The sequence below is a fragment of the Nipponia nippon genome, unplaced genomic scaffold (genome assembly GCF_047370975.1).
Source record: "Nipponia nippon isolate SJK-2023a ecotype South Korea unplaced genomic scaffold, ASM4737097v1 scaffold_7, whole genome shotgun sequence".
In the NCBI taxonomy this organism is placed as follows: domain Eukaryota; kingdom Metazoa; phylum Chordata; class Aves; order Pelecaniformes; family Threskiornithidae; genus Nipponia; species Nipponia nippon.
Genome location: NW_028262391.1, coordinates 45,096,655 through 45,112,487, shown reverse-complemented (window position 1 = coordinate 45,112,487; position 15,833 = coordinate 45,096,655). Strand labels below are relative to the sequence as shown.

Here is a 15,833-nt window from a genome sequence, read left to right as displayed (position 1 = left end):
TGACTTCTTGTTTTCTTGCAAATGGTTACGCATCACCTTAAGCTCCATCAAACTGTCGGATTTTTAGAGTCTGTCCAGACTACAGGGCAAATATTGATCAGGAGAATTGTAGGTATATTGCCACCAAGACAGTTTTATAGTCATCTGCTTATCTTTTGTTGACTGGAGTAAATTGTAGAGGGCAGTCAGGGACCTATAGATGTCTGTGCAGAGTTATTTCCTTACGTTTTGTTAAAATAAGGGGTTTTTAAAGGACAGTTTGTATGGTCATGCCTGAGAATATTCCATGCTATCCTTGGTAACCTGAGGATAAACCATAGGTGGATTGTATGTGTTCTCTTGACATTGAAATAAATTTTCAGTTCTACTGAATTTCACAGTACTGAGATGTATTGTACTGCAGATATTTGGGTGGTGTGATAACTGGTTTGGATTAAACCATGTAACATCAGGCTTTTAGAAACAGTTGTAACTTGGAAAACAGTGCAAAGGCAGATGCTGTTGAGGTACAGGAAAGGTGAATAGCTGTGCTGACAGAGAAGAAATATTGAATAGAGACAGAAAGTAAGGGAGTTTTCTTGCCAGATAGCAAGGCATGAAACTGTTCAACATCTATGCAGCCATGGGCAGCTGCAGACCAGCTCTGTGGGGTGCTGGGTAATCTGAGCAAAACTGCCATGTGGGAATGCAGCTGTAGCAGGGGGTGGCAAAAACGTGACCATGGGGTTTGAGCTTTCTTTAATATCTTCTTTATTCTAGCAACTCTAGACATTTCCTTTCCTGAGGCAAGGAGTACAAATGCTACCTGATAGGAACCAGCTAAACCCCTCCTGCAGTGGGTGTTCCTCCCAGAGTTACATGCTGAATTTTAGCCTCTTCAAAATCCCCAAGATTACTCATTACCTAAAATCATGTGTATATATAACAACTTACAGAAGTTTGCTGCTCTGCTATGTGTTTGGAAATGAATGAGTCCAGTACCAGACTGCTGCCTGGCCCTGAAACTTGTGCAGCCTGTTACGCTTCTGTGCCTTGCCTTTCTGCACATCCCTTTTCCAGGATTCATAATCTAGAGGTAGGTCAGGCAGTTACATAAATGTGCCTGAGGCATGGCCCCTGACTAAAGGGCAGACAAGTGGAAAGAAGGTGAAGATGACAATTGTTGTATTCATGTGGCTCTGTGTTATGCTCCCTTAGTCAGCGGTTGAGGAAGAGGAAGGTGCCTCAGTCCTGAGGGAGCTACTGAGCACCTGTGAGGGGTAGAACAGGCCAGGGGCCTGCACGCAGCCAGGCGAGGGGTAGGCACAAAGTGTGGAGGGGGGTGTGTGTGTAAATGTGTGTGCAAGTGTGTAAAAGAGCTTTATTTTCTGCTAATTGGGGAAATAACTGGGTTGCCAGTGAGGAGCCCCAGACCTGGAGACCAACCTGCAGGTGCATGGTGAGTGGAGCTGTTGTGTATAAACCTCCTAGCTGGGCTTCCCTGGTTGCCCTGAGTTCCTTTTTCAAGTATTCTAGTTTATGCTGCTGTTCAGCCAGGCTGTCCAGAGTTGCAAAGCGTCGTTGGGGGGATGTTGCGGTGGAAAGAGGTGTGGATGTCCTCCCCTCAGGCTGGTGAGGCAGCCAGGGCCTGCCTCAGGCCCCAGCACCCAGAGGTGCAGGCATACGCCACTGGCTTTTCAAGATTCTCCCCAGTGTCCTGAGTTTGTGTTTAAATCAGTGCTGTGTTTTCACTCGTGTGTTCAGAGTTGCTGGAAGTGCTGACTGTTTTTCTAAGTCTTCTTGAAAGGTCCTCCTTTATAAGAAAACTAGCTTTTATGTACTACAGTAAAAGCTTAAAGGGCTCTTCACTGAATGAAAATGTGCTAGTGATGAACAACTAACAGGACGAATACAGAAAACCACAGATGTTGTCTTGTTAAAAATTGTTGGGATAAAAGTACCAAATCAGATCTGGTTATAATCAAATTTGATTGGTAACTGTAGTTTCACAGTGATAAATGCTTAATAAGAAATAAATTCCTTTCAAGACTGTTTCTCTGTCTCAAAATGGAAAATAACATGCTTTTTGTAGTATAAAAAGTACTGCAGGCTTATTTTCGGTTTTGAAAATCTATTAGCAATCTAATGTAAATGCTCAGAACTTAAATTCTTCATGTTTTTTCTAAATTATTACTTTTTGATAAAAAGTAGTAATATGCTGTTTAATACTGAGCTTTAAAAATTATGAAAATTAGAGCAGTGATTGTTTTAAATCCAGTTATGGTATCTGCTTAAAATTAAACTCTTAGCCCATCCCACCTATTACTTGCCAAAAGACAAGGATCAGACAATTCAATAGTAGAATAAATTCCTTGATAGTGCCTGGATGTGCTTGGTAGTCCTTGGAAGAAGATGAAATACAAAATAATAAGAAAGATGGTTTTCTTTACCGCCCTTTGACATCTAGAGATAACAGGCATTTGCACTAATGTTCACAACACTCTTTGATTCCACATAAGCAGAAAAGTTGAATTTGCACCTGTTTCAGTGGGTCTAGCTGTAGACCATATTGCGTATTGAAAGCTGACAGTTGGGCATTTGGCAGCTACCAGACTTAGTCCTATGAATAATGTGGGACTGATTACATGATGTATTCAGATTTGCAGCACAATTACATGACTAAATTTCCCAAGGAGATAATGTTTATATCAGAGCACTGTAACATGACAGGTGTGTTCAGTGAGCCACAGATGCCTATACCTTACCATCCTCAACTATGGTTAAGTAAATCTACATAAATAAAAATAAATAAATATTGCCTTCACCTCATGATGTGGGAGTTCAATTTTATTTTCTTCTAAATGAACATCAAGCAGCATTGACTGAAATTGCATAAGAGACCTGAGAGAAGTACTTCTTACAGCAGCTTTGGAAGGCCCACTCTTTGTATTATAATGCAAATCTGTAAATATCTGCAGTCTTACTTTAGTGTACATGGCCATGACTTAGGAAGTCTTCCAAATGTGCTGATTAATACTGCAGCTGACTTTCCGTGTAATTAAGCATTGTCTAATTGTTTTCTGTGGTGCTAGTTCTCTTTTCCTTATAGTATCTGTAGCAAGGAAAGTAACATCTTTGAGAAGGTTTTGTTTTTCTTTAAACAAGATGATGAGTAAAACCTATTTGCACTTGAAGATATTTGTCTGGATTTCATTCCTCAGCCTTTGCTCAAGCAAAAACCTCTGACTGGGATCGTTAAGTGGGAACTTTGCCTGGATGGGGAATGTTGGACATAGCCCTTTATGAGCCCTAGAGTTTTCTACACATTTGCATAGTATGAGTAGGGACAAATATGTTGGGAAATACCCAGGTGCCCATTTACGTATTCTGAATCTTAGTGTTCCTAATTTCTATGGCTTTGTAAAAAAGGCAGGGGAGAAACCAAATTAATCAACAGTGGTTATGCATTAAGGCTTGCTCAATTTTGCTGCTTGGATTCCTCAGCATCTTTCAAATGGATTTAACATATACAAAATACCAAACCCTGTGAGGTGGGGCAGACAACTTTTTAATACAATCATGCCATTGTGGGAATTCAAAGTATTTAGAACTTCCAAGGATTTTTTTCAGGGCAATCCAACTGCACTGCACAACTTTTCTTTCTAAATGGAAATCAAAGAAATCTAATTATTAGTTTTTAGTTTCTAGTTTCCTATCATTAGCTGTGTTATTACACCAGAGATCTTACCAATACCAAGCAAGCTGGGTGCTTACTGTCTTAGAGTACTTTAATATCAACCTACCAGACACATCTGCTCCCTAGAATGCTTGATCTGGAGCATCCAGCCTGGTTATCTTCATCATGAATCTCTGGAGTTATCTTGGGTTCTGGCTTTCTCGGCTATCGCTTCATGGAAATGCAACTGCATGGCCTCTGACATTCATTATGATATGTATCTCAGAAGTGGCATAATTTAGTCTAAATCCAAGCTATTGCTAAAGGGAGTTGTTTGCTCTGTCTTGCCCATGACAATGTGGAGCAGGTGCTAGTGTTTGTGGTGTTGGTGAGTGCATCCTAAAGAGTCCATTTCACATTATACTTGATTCAGTGTAACTGTGGGTTGCAGCTCTCTTCACCTTGCTTGTTTCCACCAGTGCTTCACATTGGGTTAAGTGATTGTGCAGCAAAAGGTTAAGTTGGATCAATGGACCAGTACAACTGAAAACTAACCTACCAAAAAAATGGGAATTGCTTGCTGTGATGTCAGCAAATCTGATTGTGACTGTGAAACCTAAATGAAATTGAAGGGAAGAAGCAGAATCAAGGACAGGTGGAGAACAAAAAGGACAAGCAGGGTTTTCCTTCTCAGCAGCAGCCTTTCCTTGCACCAAAGTAGATACAGACGCATTTGAAGAATGCCTAGATTTTCAGATATATTCATTACTGCAGCACCACACGTATGGTTAAACAGTCCACATCTCCTGGGGCTTACGTCCCCATATCCTGGCCCACTCTGTTTTTCTGAATCTTGTATGGAAGGGCTAGGAGCTGAACAACAGGTCTGTGCTTTTCACACAAATGGTGCCAGCGAGGGAACAGAGTGGAGATAGGAAATAATGGGAATGGAAGTGGTAAATTTGCACGTGCAAGTGACAGATAGAATACACTTAAGGATAGTAGGTGTGCTGCACCAGGTGGTGTGTAGCTTTGTAAATTAATTTCTGAGACTTCAGAGCTGGGGAGAAAAAAGGGGTTTCCCTCTAATAACTGTCCTTGAGAAGCCTACTGCACGAGTAGAGGCTTGTGGAAGTTTATCATCATAGCTTCTGTCCCTCTTGGAATTCGTCTAAAACCAGGGTTAAAAAAAGACAACAGAAGTAAGTAGAGAACAAAATTTTGCTGTCTGACTTAAATAAATGAGGTTCCTAATATCAACCAGAAGTCATTAGCTGTGTAGATCACAGAAATCACTACAGATTCATTATTACAATGTTAGCGTGACAGAACATAAATATATTGACAACCTGAAAGCTGCGTCAAACGCTTACTGCCGTTACTACTAGGTATCCAAATACTGTCCCCCTGTGAAGACATTTAGAAGCTGTTGTAATTGGCATCATTAACCTCAAAACATCAGTGTACAAAATGAAACCCAGGTCGCCAAAATGATAAGCTTTCCAATATTTCCTAATGCTTGTGTACTCATGCTACAGAAAACAAACTGAATGTTGAAACCACCTAGTAATGTCAAAGCATACTTGAATACACCCAAGAATATACAAAGAGTATATATGAAAAAAAAAAAATGAGGCTAAGAGAACAGTCATTTGGAGGCAGCGCTATTTACTTACCTCCCATGTGTCTTCTAGCATAAAAGAACATTTGAGTGGACTGTATCCAGAGTGAACAGAGAGAGCTATGAGTGTCCTTTGAAAGTACTGCTCACTCAGAGGGTAAATATTGTTTTAACTTTTTCTTTATAGTATTTGAGTAATGTTATCTATCTCAGATTTACTGAGGTTTTTATATATGTATTTTAATGTTAATATAATATCCTTTACTATAAAAATGTTTTAATCTAGATCTTGCAAAACAAAAAAGAAAACCCCCAAAACCCTGAGGCTAATCTTTCTGTAAAGTACACGCCTGGTGTTTGTGTGGCCCTTTTTGCTTTTTAATTGACTTATTAATTACCTTCAACTCATGGTTTTCATGCACTGCTCCCTCTCTCTCATGGTGATCTTGTAAATGTATTGATTCTCCCTTTCCTATGGAGTGGAGGTAAGACTATTCTGATATGGCTCCTGTTCTCAGAACAACATGTAGACTGCGAATGAAGGCTCTTGTTCACTTTCAGATTTTCATTGATCTAACATAATCTTACCCTTTATTTTGACTTTAAAGATTACTAAAATGCAGAACAATAATCCTATCTTATGTATCATCGCATCTCATGGTGGGATCAAAGATCTGAAATCACAGAAGGGCTTGTTCCGTTCACATTCAGATTGGTAGTAGAAATAACATAAATGTTGAAAATAGAATGATGTGTGAACTGAAAGTATATAGAGTAACAAAACTACGCTGTATGTTCCAGAAGAGATGAGGTACTTTTATTTGCTTAACTAAGGTGTAAGGTAATATGCAAACTTGCTGCAACATAATAGTGTACTGAAACATGCAAGCTATTTCTAAAATTTAAGGGATGAATATTGTGGCCGTAGGTAGGCAAAATGTGAGTGTGCTTTCTATCTACCCACATGCTGTGGTTTCCACAGGAAGAAAACCTGGGTGCATGGTATAGAGGGAGCCTCCTTACTTTCTAATGAGATCCCTAGAGATGTTTCTGGAGACATGCTATGATATGGACCTGCCCTGCAGCCTACGAGCCCAGAAAGACCAGTAAGTTTGAAAGATGGAATTAGTTGGAATTGATCATTTACATCAAGTGTCAAAACTATACCTGTTTACTTTTTTCTATGGTATTCTTGCATGGCCAGAGGTAAATCATATTATACTACCAGATGCGTGGTTCTGTCTGCAACCTTTTACTTTGACTGTTCAAATTCATCTAACTATTAACTGCACGTTGTAACCCATACTTTCTGTTGTGTCCTGCAGTTAAGGTTGTGGGGTTTGTTTTTCATTACTCTTGTGCTTTTTGAAGGATGGTGAACAGACAGTGAAAGGTCAGACCATATTTGTGTTGAACCATGGAGTAGTTATATCTTTGGTCTACTAGTGACTCTTCAAAAATGTTTAGAAGCAGGAGGGAAGTGCAGGTGGATGAAATAAACTCCTTGATGTCTTAATTCAGCTGTGACTTGACGCTCCTCTGTGTATAATAATAAACAGGGCTGACAAACAACACACTGTAGAAAAAATGTGGCATTGGGATTTGTCTATTCCATAAAAAGTAGCTATACTCTGGTTAAAAAAAAAGGTAGCAAAAAGTGGATTTCAGTCCAAAGTAGTGAGAATTTGGTCTATACAGTAACTGAGAAAGTTATAGTGGACTAGCTGAAATAAATGTTAGGTATGAGCAATACTGAAAGAGCAGAAAATGAAATAGCAATTAAAGTGGAAGCTAGCATATAAGGTCTGGCTGCAATTCCAGTATATACAACTGATGATCATTGGTCATTGATCATTGATTTAGTTCTGTTTTCTTTGTGGATGATCTATGTCTATAAAATTAACAGAATCTTTAAATATACCCAAGGAGGATCGCTTTTTTCCCCCTGTTTTGGAGAAAATCAGTGAATCAAGACCAAAACAGTGTCTCAGTTTAATACTTTTATTTTTTTTTTTTTTCCTGTTTCACACACAGCATTTCATCACAGTACTAACATATTCTTTGGTTTTCTTTCCTGCTGCTGTATGTATAATTAAATGAATGGTGGGGTTATGTATTCAGTGGCAATAGAAAGATTTCTGCAAGCTCATTTAAATTCACTGGAGAGGGAGAGAGTGACAAAGATATAAAATGATATTTATTTGAATGATACATTGGGCTATGGTGGGTTCAAGCAGTGCTTACAACCAGCACAAACAAGCAGGTTCTGTGAATACTTTTTTTAAATTAAAGAACACATTCTTGCAGCCTTCGTTGTAGAATTTCTTCCGAAATTACTGGTAATATTCTGCACTCTCAGAGAGCTATATAATCATACATGGTCAAAACATTGTACTGGGAAGCCTAATAGAAAATGAATTCAACAAAACCATGTCTCCATGGACCCAAAACTGTAGCATGAGGTCAAGAATGAAAATGGCAAATTTATGAGATAGTATTTGGTTGATTTTGGAAGAAGGGAAGGCTTTTCCATGGCAGCTAATAGTAAACTGTTTTTTTTAATGTCTTGAAGGTGCCTGTTTTGCTGTAGAGATTAAGACCTTAATGTCCTGGTTAGCTTCCTATTCCTATTACATTAAAAAAACAGCCCTAGTTCCAAATAAAGAATGTACTCTTATGAGCATAAGGGGAGTGAATTTGCATATGACTTCTACAGTGCTGTCTCTGTTTTGAACAGGTGATTTCCTAAATAGCTCCTCATCAGAAAGCTTCTTTGTAATGTTTTGCTGGTTGTGCAAAGGATAAGTTATCTTTAAGTCTCCCTTTTGTCATCAACATTATATCAGAGAGAGAGAGAGAGAAATAGACATTTTGGTATGCTTCTGAGGTTTTTGTCTACACAAGAAGGGTTTATTGTTTCCTTTTTTTCATACAGGAAATAATTACAGCCTATTAAAAATCAGTCAAGGATCTTAAGATGTAAAGACATTTTCTAAGTGTTTTTCATTCTCTAATATTTATGTGCATATGGTATTTTATAGAATTACAGTACAATGCTTTAAACTGACAAAAATTACTGAAATGTAATTTTAACAAAGCTAAAAAATCTGAAAAATCACCTGTAAGAAACCCAGAATCTATCTACAGGGTTTTTTTTGTGGTTTTTCTTTCACAGTAATATTTCATTTCAAAAGTCATTTACTGCTTCTAAAGGCTCGTAAAGTAAACTAGAACATTTGTGCAGCTATTGTATTTTGCTTTTTTCAAATCTAGGGTGTCTTCACTCTAAATATTTTTTTTAAGTCAAATTTATTTCTGTTGTGACTTAGTTTGGTTTGTAGCACTTATAATTGAAACATTTGTCCCCTTATCTTTTGAGTTTGAAACTTGAGAATATTATGATTGATAGTGAGACAAACAAAAGAAATCCAATGATCTACAACGATGCTAGTTTCATTTTAGGATGCCTAATTTTCAGTTAAAGAATTGCATTTTAAGCATGTTAAAGGCCATCTAAATGGGGAACTTCTGCTTTAAGCGTGCTTTGTATTTCATGAAAGGGTTGTTCTGTGCTTAGTAAACTGCATCATCTCAGCATTTTTGTAGTGAATAAAAACAGATTAAAGCAACATAATAAGAAGTAGCTGTTTGTTAATCTGCTGTGCTATTGTACTCTTATGTGAGATGAGTCATAAGCTATTGAGGAAAAATCACAAACTTTCACTTTATTAAAATATTAGAAGCTAATTTATTCTAGTGCTATTTGGCTGCAGATTCAAAAAAGTCCTTCAGAAATCAATGTTTTTCATTTTCCTCCTGACTTGTCAAGGTGTCATTAACATGAGAGCAATGATAGCCACGTTGAAGAAGATTTTGATTGCTTTTAGCTAGATAAAAAACATGGAAATGCACAGTTCACAGAGTCATTTACATTTTGGTATCTTTTATGTTTTCCTCTGTGACTTTTAGGTAAACACAAATCCTTGCTTTTTAAAAATATTTTTAAACTTTTGAGTTGTAAAGTTTCAAAGCAAAAAGTAGACATATTTAGATGAGTGAGATTAAAAGAAGATGTAGTAAGCATCCAGCAAGTTATGACTCTACTGTATAATTTTTTTCTACAGATGCAGAAAATGAAATAGCATCCCACGATCTATGAACATAAAGTTGACATGAGTCATCATTGGAATGACTTCATTCCAGTACACTCAATTTGTATGTCTCTGTGATGTATCAGTTTATGTCTAATCATTAAGCTTGATGCATTTTCCCATCTTCTGTCTCCCTTGAAGAAATCTGTGGTTTAAGTTTCTAAATTCCTATACTAGGCTGATACCCATTTTTCAGAGTATTTCAGAAGGTGTCTCAGATTGCATTACACATGATTTTATGTTCCACTCTTCATGGAAGTCTAACCCTGTCCAGTCCTGAAGCAGGTTGTAAACAGTTGTTTAAATTACAGTGACACAGTTCCTCTCGTGAATTTTCTTCCATTTCAGCACTCAAGTGTTTCCACTAACAAGAGGTATAGTCTGGACTGGTCTTTTTCCAAATAAGGTATTTTTTAAATAATCTTTCCAAGTTTTTAGTAAACGTTCTTTCCTTATCACAGGCTCCACAGAGAGCAGGAAGTTTAATGACACACAGGATGTATGCAGGTCTTGTTAACTGTTATTTCACTGAAGCTTTTCAGAGAATAAAAGTAAGTTTAATTTGGAGAAAGAAAAATTAGAAACTTAGAAGGACTTTGCAATATTTTAAGGTCATAATTTGCATATCCTGGCTTTGACTAAGCTTTATTTACTACTTTTTGCAATTCCTGAATTTCTAAATATTTGCAATTATTCTTTATTGGGTGGGCACATGTCATACTGCCTGGTGGCAATATGCTTGTTATGACTATAACAGCGTTATGAAGAAAGGCAAACTAGAAAGGGCAAATTTTCAACTGCACGAAGTACAAAGCTTATGAAATTTTGTTGAAAAAGAGTGGTGAGGAATAGTCTGAATGCAAGAGAAACTTTGAAAATAATTGAGCTTTTTGACCTTGAAAGTAGTCCTGCATGAGGCTGAATTCTTGCATAGATAATATAAAAAATAGAAGTATTCAAATTTAATACTTCTATACTACCTTTTCAAGGAGGAACAAGTAAAGATTTAGGAGATTAATTCTCCTGTCATGTTCTAAGATCATTGAGGATTCATGATCTCTCATAAAACTCATATGGAAATGGCTTAAGCTTTGCTCTTGTTTTGAAGTAAAAGAATCCTTTAGAACAACTGAAATACTGATTTATTTTTTTTTTTTTTTTTTTTTTGCCAGCTTTTCTAGATAGCATCTATTTAGTGAGTGGGAAAAGAAGACTGACTATTAACTGTTCCAAAAAGTTTTACTCTAATCAGTTTGAAGCAGCCTCAGTCAAGCTTGAATCTGTTGTATTATTAGTGCTATTTAAATATATATGAAAATATTTGCAATAGGAGTAGTTAATTTTTGTAGTGGCATGTCAAGTTTTTGTCACTGATAGTGTGTGGAAAATATTTTACTGTCACTACAGTGTACAGAGATATCCTTATCTTACAGAACTATTAAAACTGAGAAGTAACATGATGAACCAAGCTCTGCTATACTGTTAAATATTGCTTGTCTTGTTGGTGGTATATTCTATCAAAGATAGTTGCTGTAGTTTCAAAGAATGGAATTAGAAGAATATGCCTGAGGTTCATATGGTAATAAAGTTCTTGCTTTTATCCTTAATTTTACTTTTTTTTTTCTTTTAGTTATTTTTCCTTTCATATTGCTTAACTTTTTTAGTTGTTTGTGTAAGGCAAATTACCAAAGAAGGGTTTTGTATTTGTTTGTTCAATAAAGATCTGCTTTCAACCAAAAAGAAAGAATTATACATCTTTAATAAGAGCCCAAAATTATCTAAGAAATATTAGTAGATAAGCAGTTTAGAAGTTGCCCTGAGAGCTATTATATTTACGTTCCCTATTGTTCTGTGCCAGAAGTCTTCTTGCTACTTGTGGTTTGTGATGTAGTAGGTGAAGTCCTCAAAGCAAAGGCCAAAGCAACACCAATGTATCTTTGTGACACAAAATCCTAGACACTATGGTCAGGCCATGGTGAATGGTTCTGGCTACAAGAGGAGCTAAATAATTAAAGGAATGACAAAAATACCCCACCCAAAATCATGAAAGCTTGTACAAAAACAAGCAATGTGAAATAAAATTATTATGTTCAGAATCTTTAATCATCAAGATTAGGACTGCAACCTTTATGTGGGACAGGGACATCTGGCACTGTGGAGTTTCTTGCTTTGACAGCCAAGAGGGGGGCATCAGATTAATGGTCTAATAATTAGTAACTTCTACTGCCAATAAAAGTGAGAGAGAGTGAGAGTCTTTGAAGTTATTACTTCTTTGTTTAGGAAAGACAATGATAGGGAATGACATAAAGCTTCTAACATTAATTCTGATTGGAAAATTATGAAATGGGGCAAGGACAAATCAGTAAAGTAGTGTAGCAGCCAAAATCACATAAGCTTTAAACAAGAAAGTATGTAGTTCAATGTGTATTAATGTTTTTTTTTATTTAATCACATATATTTGTAATTAATGCACTGTATTTACAAGTGCATTACTTATGCTTAGGACTGTTTGGCAGTAAGGCTGTTGGTGCTGTTTAATGTAACTGTCTCCTAATTGTCATACGATGAACAGTAGCTTTGATTAACGAGCAGTTCAGGTGGGCTGGGGCTCATTACTGAGCAACCTGTCTAGTCCAGTTGCTTAAAGATTGGTCTTGCAGAATAACTATGCAATATAACTTGAGATATATTTAAATAGTAGTAATATAATAGGATAGTGTTACACATTCCACATAGTGAAACAGGCCAAGCTATTTGATGCTGAGAGTCTGAATTAGAATGTCTCCTTACCCCTTCCCCTTCTTCTTTAGACTTATGTGAGCGTGGTTTGTATACAAGCTGTATCACATGCACAGTATCTCTTTCTTACATGAAGTTATTTAATAAATGGATATTGTTCTTTTGATTTTTTTCTTTCCTGATGTATTTATTCAGGATGTAGAAACTGCCTGCGAATGACTTGTGTTTTGTACAATCTCTCCAGCTCTCTTCTCTATTTATCCTTCTATCCATGTTTAAGAGATGGTTGGTAGGTGCAGAAATTACTTTAGCCAGGTCTAGGTGATGCATTTGGGCTTGAATTCATGAATCTAAACTCATCTCAACTTTTTGTGACTTTCTTTGAATTAACTACCATGTCGTTGTATGTTATTGTCTGATTAATAAAAAAATGGATGGCAAATTCTTTAGCGATGCACTGTAAGCAAATCCAAGTGAGAATAATGCCAAATGAAATCATAGCACATTTTGCATTTCATAGAAATATTTACTTATGTTGGAGCAATAAGATATGGTTTCTGTAAAACTTCCATTAAAATAAGTTAAATTAGATTTTAGAAAGAAATAATCAAGCAGAACTTTTACAGGCCATTCTTTAGGCTGTTACATCTGAATGTCGTGGCAAATGAAAAAGGGGAAACTGACTTATTTACCTTCAATGGGAAAATAAATCAAAATTTTTAGGAAACAAATATGAAAACTGCATTTGTACTGCAGAAAAATTCAATTCAGCTCTAACAGATCAGATGCTTGATGGCCTAGTTTCAAACTAACACACTGCTGTGCCCAAAGAAATCTAAGTAGTCTGTAAAATTAATTAGCAGGGTTGACTAACCCTTTTATTTTGATTTTAAACTTGAGGCCATTTGTATGGAGGATGTCTACAGAAGGGGAAATGTTATTACTCTTTGTTATGGCAGGCACAAACAAAATTCATTTCACCATTTAAATAAACAACTTTTAAAACTTGATGTGAAACAGCAAATATATGAGATGAGACAGGGTCAGATGAGCATAGTAAATGGAGATGATAAATGTAGTAAATACCAATTTATTAATTATTGTAAAGGCAAAATATTGCATTTCAGCATGTTGTGACTTATTGGGGGAGGAAAAGTAGAAAGAATAAAGAGTTTTACAAATTTGAAATATCAAAGCATTGTTAGAAATTTAAGACATCACTGGAATTTTTATTTTTATAAGTGACCCTTTTAAGAGCATTCAAACTTGTAAAGGATAAATAATTTCTTGAACTAGCTTGTAAGTGTGGGATGTTCTTTGAATGTTTCAAGTCAAATCTAAAACATCCATCAAATAAAAAGTTCAATGTGGAATTATAATAAACATTCAGATGTATCCTAACTCAAGAAATTTGTGGAAAGACTTCATTACTATTTTCACATAACATTTTGTTTTAAGAGGACACAGCAGGGTCTATTGAGACCACCTACAGTAGTTGTTATTTTATATCGGGAGTTTACTTTTGAGTCAAATGTATGACTGTCCCTGTTTACTACACTTTGTTCGTATTGCAGAGCATGAGCTGGGCTTCCTTTAGATGAAACGAAACTGAAAGATACGCTCCACCGGTATATCCAAGGTGCTCTAGTCACTAATGGGCAATTTGTCCACAACACTTGAGCTTCTTGGAATCAAACGTCAAAAAAACCCATGTAATTCAGTGTTTCAGACTATAGATTTTCTTCTGCTGGTCTAGACATAGATGTTTTAATCTGTTGTCTATTTGCTATTTTTACATTTGCATGGACTGGCATTTTGTGTCCAGAATAATAACTTTTGCACAGACTTTGGTTTTAGAAAATCCTGAAGTTTCATTGCAAAAGCAGGTACTTCTGAACTTACTGTAAAGCCAGACTTCATCAGGCAGGGTATACTAGTAGGGGTGTGACAGAAGGCATTGCCCCCTGAAATATGTATCAGAGCTCCTGCATAGACCTTAAGTGTTGACTTTTTCTACCGAAGTGTCCCCCTCCCCACCCACAACCGTTAATGATTCCAGGGTGAAACCATCAGTCTCTGGACATAGTCATTCCAGCATTTTTTGGAATGCTCTCTGATATTGTGGATAACTTTCTCATAGACTTACTGCAAGGCTGGATTTACTTTTTTGGAACACTTTTGATGTTCAGTTCTGATGTTCACTTTTGGTGCCAAGTGCATTTTTTGTCACTTGTACAAATACCAAAGACTGGGAATCCAGCCTCTCAATTGATGCTGATTTGCACTGTGTAATTAACTACAACATAACGAACTTGACAGAGAGGTAAAAAAAAAAAAAAAGTCAACCACATGATATGACACAGAAAACAGATGAAGCTACCTTTAATTTTATTTACGTTAAAAGAGAATTCCAGAGTTGCCCAGATCCAGACAATTTTTTTGTTGGAGTAGAATAAATTGAAATAAATAGATAAGTGAAAAAAAACACCTCCCAAAGCAGTAACACTGAAAACAAAGAAAAATGTCTCCTAGGAGCAAGGAAGGTGACCTGGAATGCTTTTATATTGATCTTGATTAAGTTTTTAAACTTGTGGTCATAGTTACAGCAGTGAAGACCCTTTTAAAAATGGCCCAAAGCTCTTGGAAAATAAGTGGAAGACTGGACCATCACTCTTCTTTAATAGCAGACAGACAATAAGTTGAGTTTGGTTTCCCTTAAGCCATACACTTTTTTTCCTTTGCATTTTATTGTAAGATTTAATATTTTAACTTTCAGTTTACACCTATAATCTGGAAAATGGTTTTGGTTAGTGCTTTTATTAGACTGAGTGAGATAAAATGGCTGTTAGTACACTCAAAAGAAAATGTCCACTGTAGTGAAGGGGTCTCCTGAACTACATGAAACAGAAAGGTTAAAGTTGGCATAATAAATACAGGTCACAATGCTGATGAGGGACCTTCTTCTTCTCAGCTTGATTCTTCTCTCCGTTTTAATAAAGCTCTTCCTGAGGTACTGCTGGTGAATAAGGAATGAAGGCCACAGAATCTTTCAACAGATAGTTTAACATTTTAAATTCTTAATGGGTCAGATTGATGCCATCTTGCTTCTGTAAGAAGAGCAAGGCCTGTTAACGTTAATATTTAATATTAATCATTACTATTAGTAATTTTTTCTGACCATTTAAGATATCTAACTGTCATAGTGTGGCAATATAGTGGCTATGTATATCTTTGTGTATAAAATTTTTCTATTATTTTCTTTGGTGTATAGACATCTAATGAAATTAAATAATTGAACTTTTGTTTAAGAAAGTAGGTTCAGGGTACTTACTAACTCAAGGCATGAATTTAGGTAGTAACAGAATAATTACTTGCTAATTGATATGTGATTACATTTACATTGGCCTGTCACAACTATAAAAGATACCGTAATTGCATCTGAAAATAATGGTGTTACTCCAGTATGTTACCTTCTGCTTAAGTGAATGGAAAATAAAACTATTTAATTACTTTGAAATATCTCCAGATTCTGGACATTAAAGAAGTTTTTTTTTGGAATGGCAATTTCTAAAGAAAATATTCCATTCAAAACTAAGTTTGAAGAAAAACCTTATAGTGTAATGAGAGTCTGAAATTAAGCTCCTAATTGCAGGATATTTCTGAACTC

The 15,833-nt window shown here is 36.1% G+C and overlaps 1 long non-coding RNA gene across 1 annotated transcript in view; it reads left to right on the top strand.

Annotated features, from left to right (window-relative positions):
* Positions 1 to 9,469, top strand: part of LOC148051052 (uncharacterized) — a 59,858-nt gene extending 50,389 nt beyond the window's left edge. The window contains exons 2-4 of the long non-coding RNA XR_015700726.1: positions 5,350 to 5,433; positions 6,259 to 6,382; positions 9,401 to 9,469. This is a non-coding gene — a long non-coding RNA (uncharacterized LOC148051052). The remainder of the gene's footprint in view (positions 1 to 5,349; positions 5,434 to 6,258; positions 6,383 to 9,400) is intronic.
* Positions 9,470 to 15,833: the final 6,364 nt, after the last annotated feature.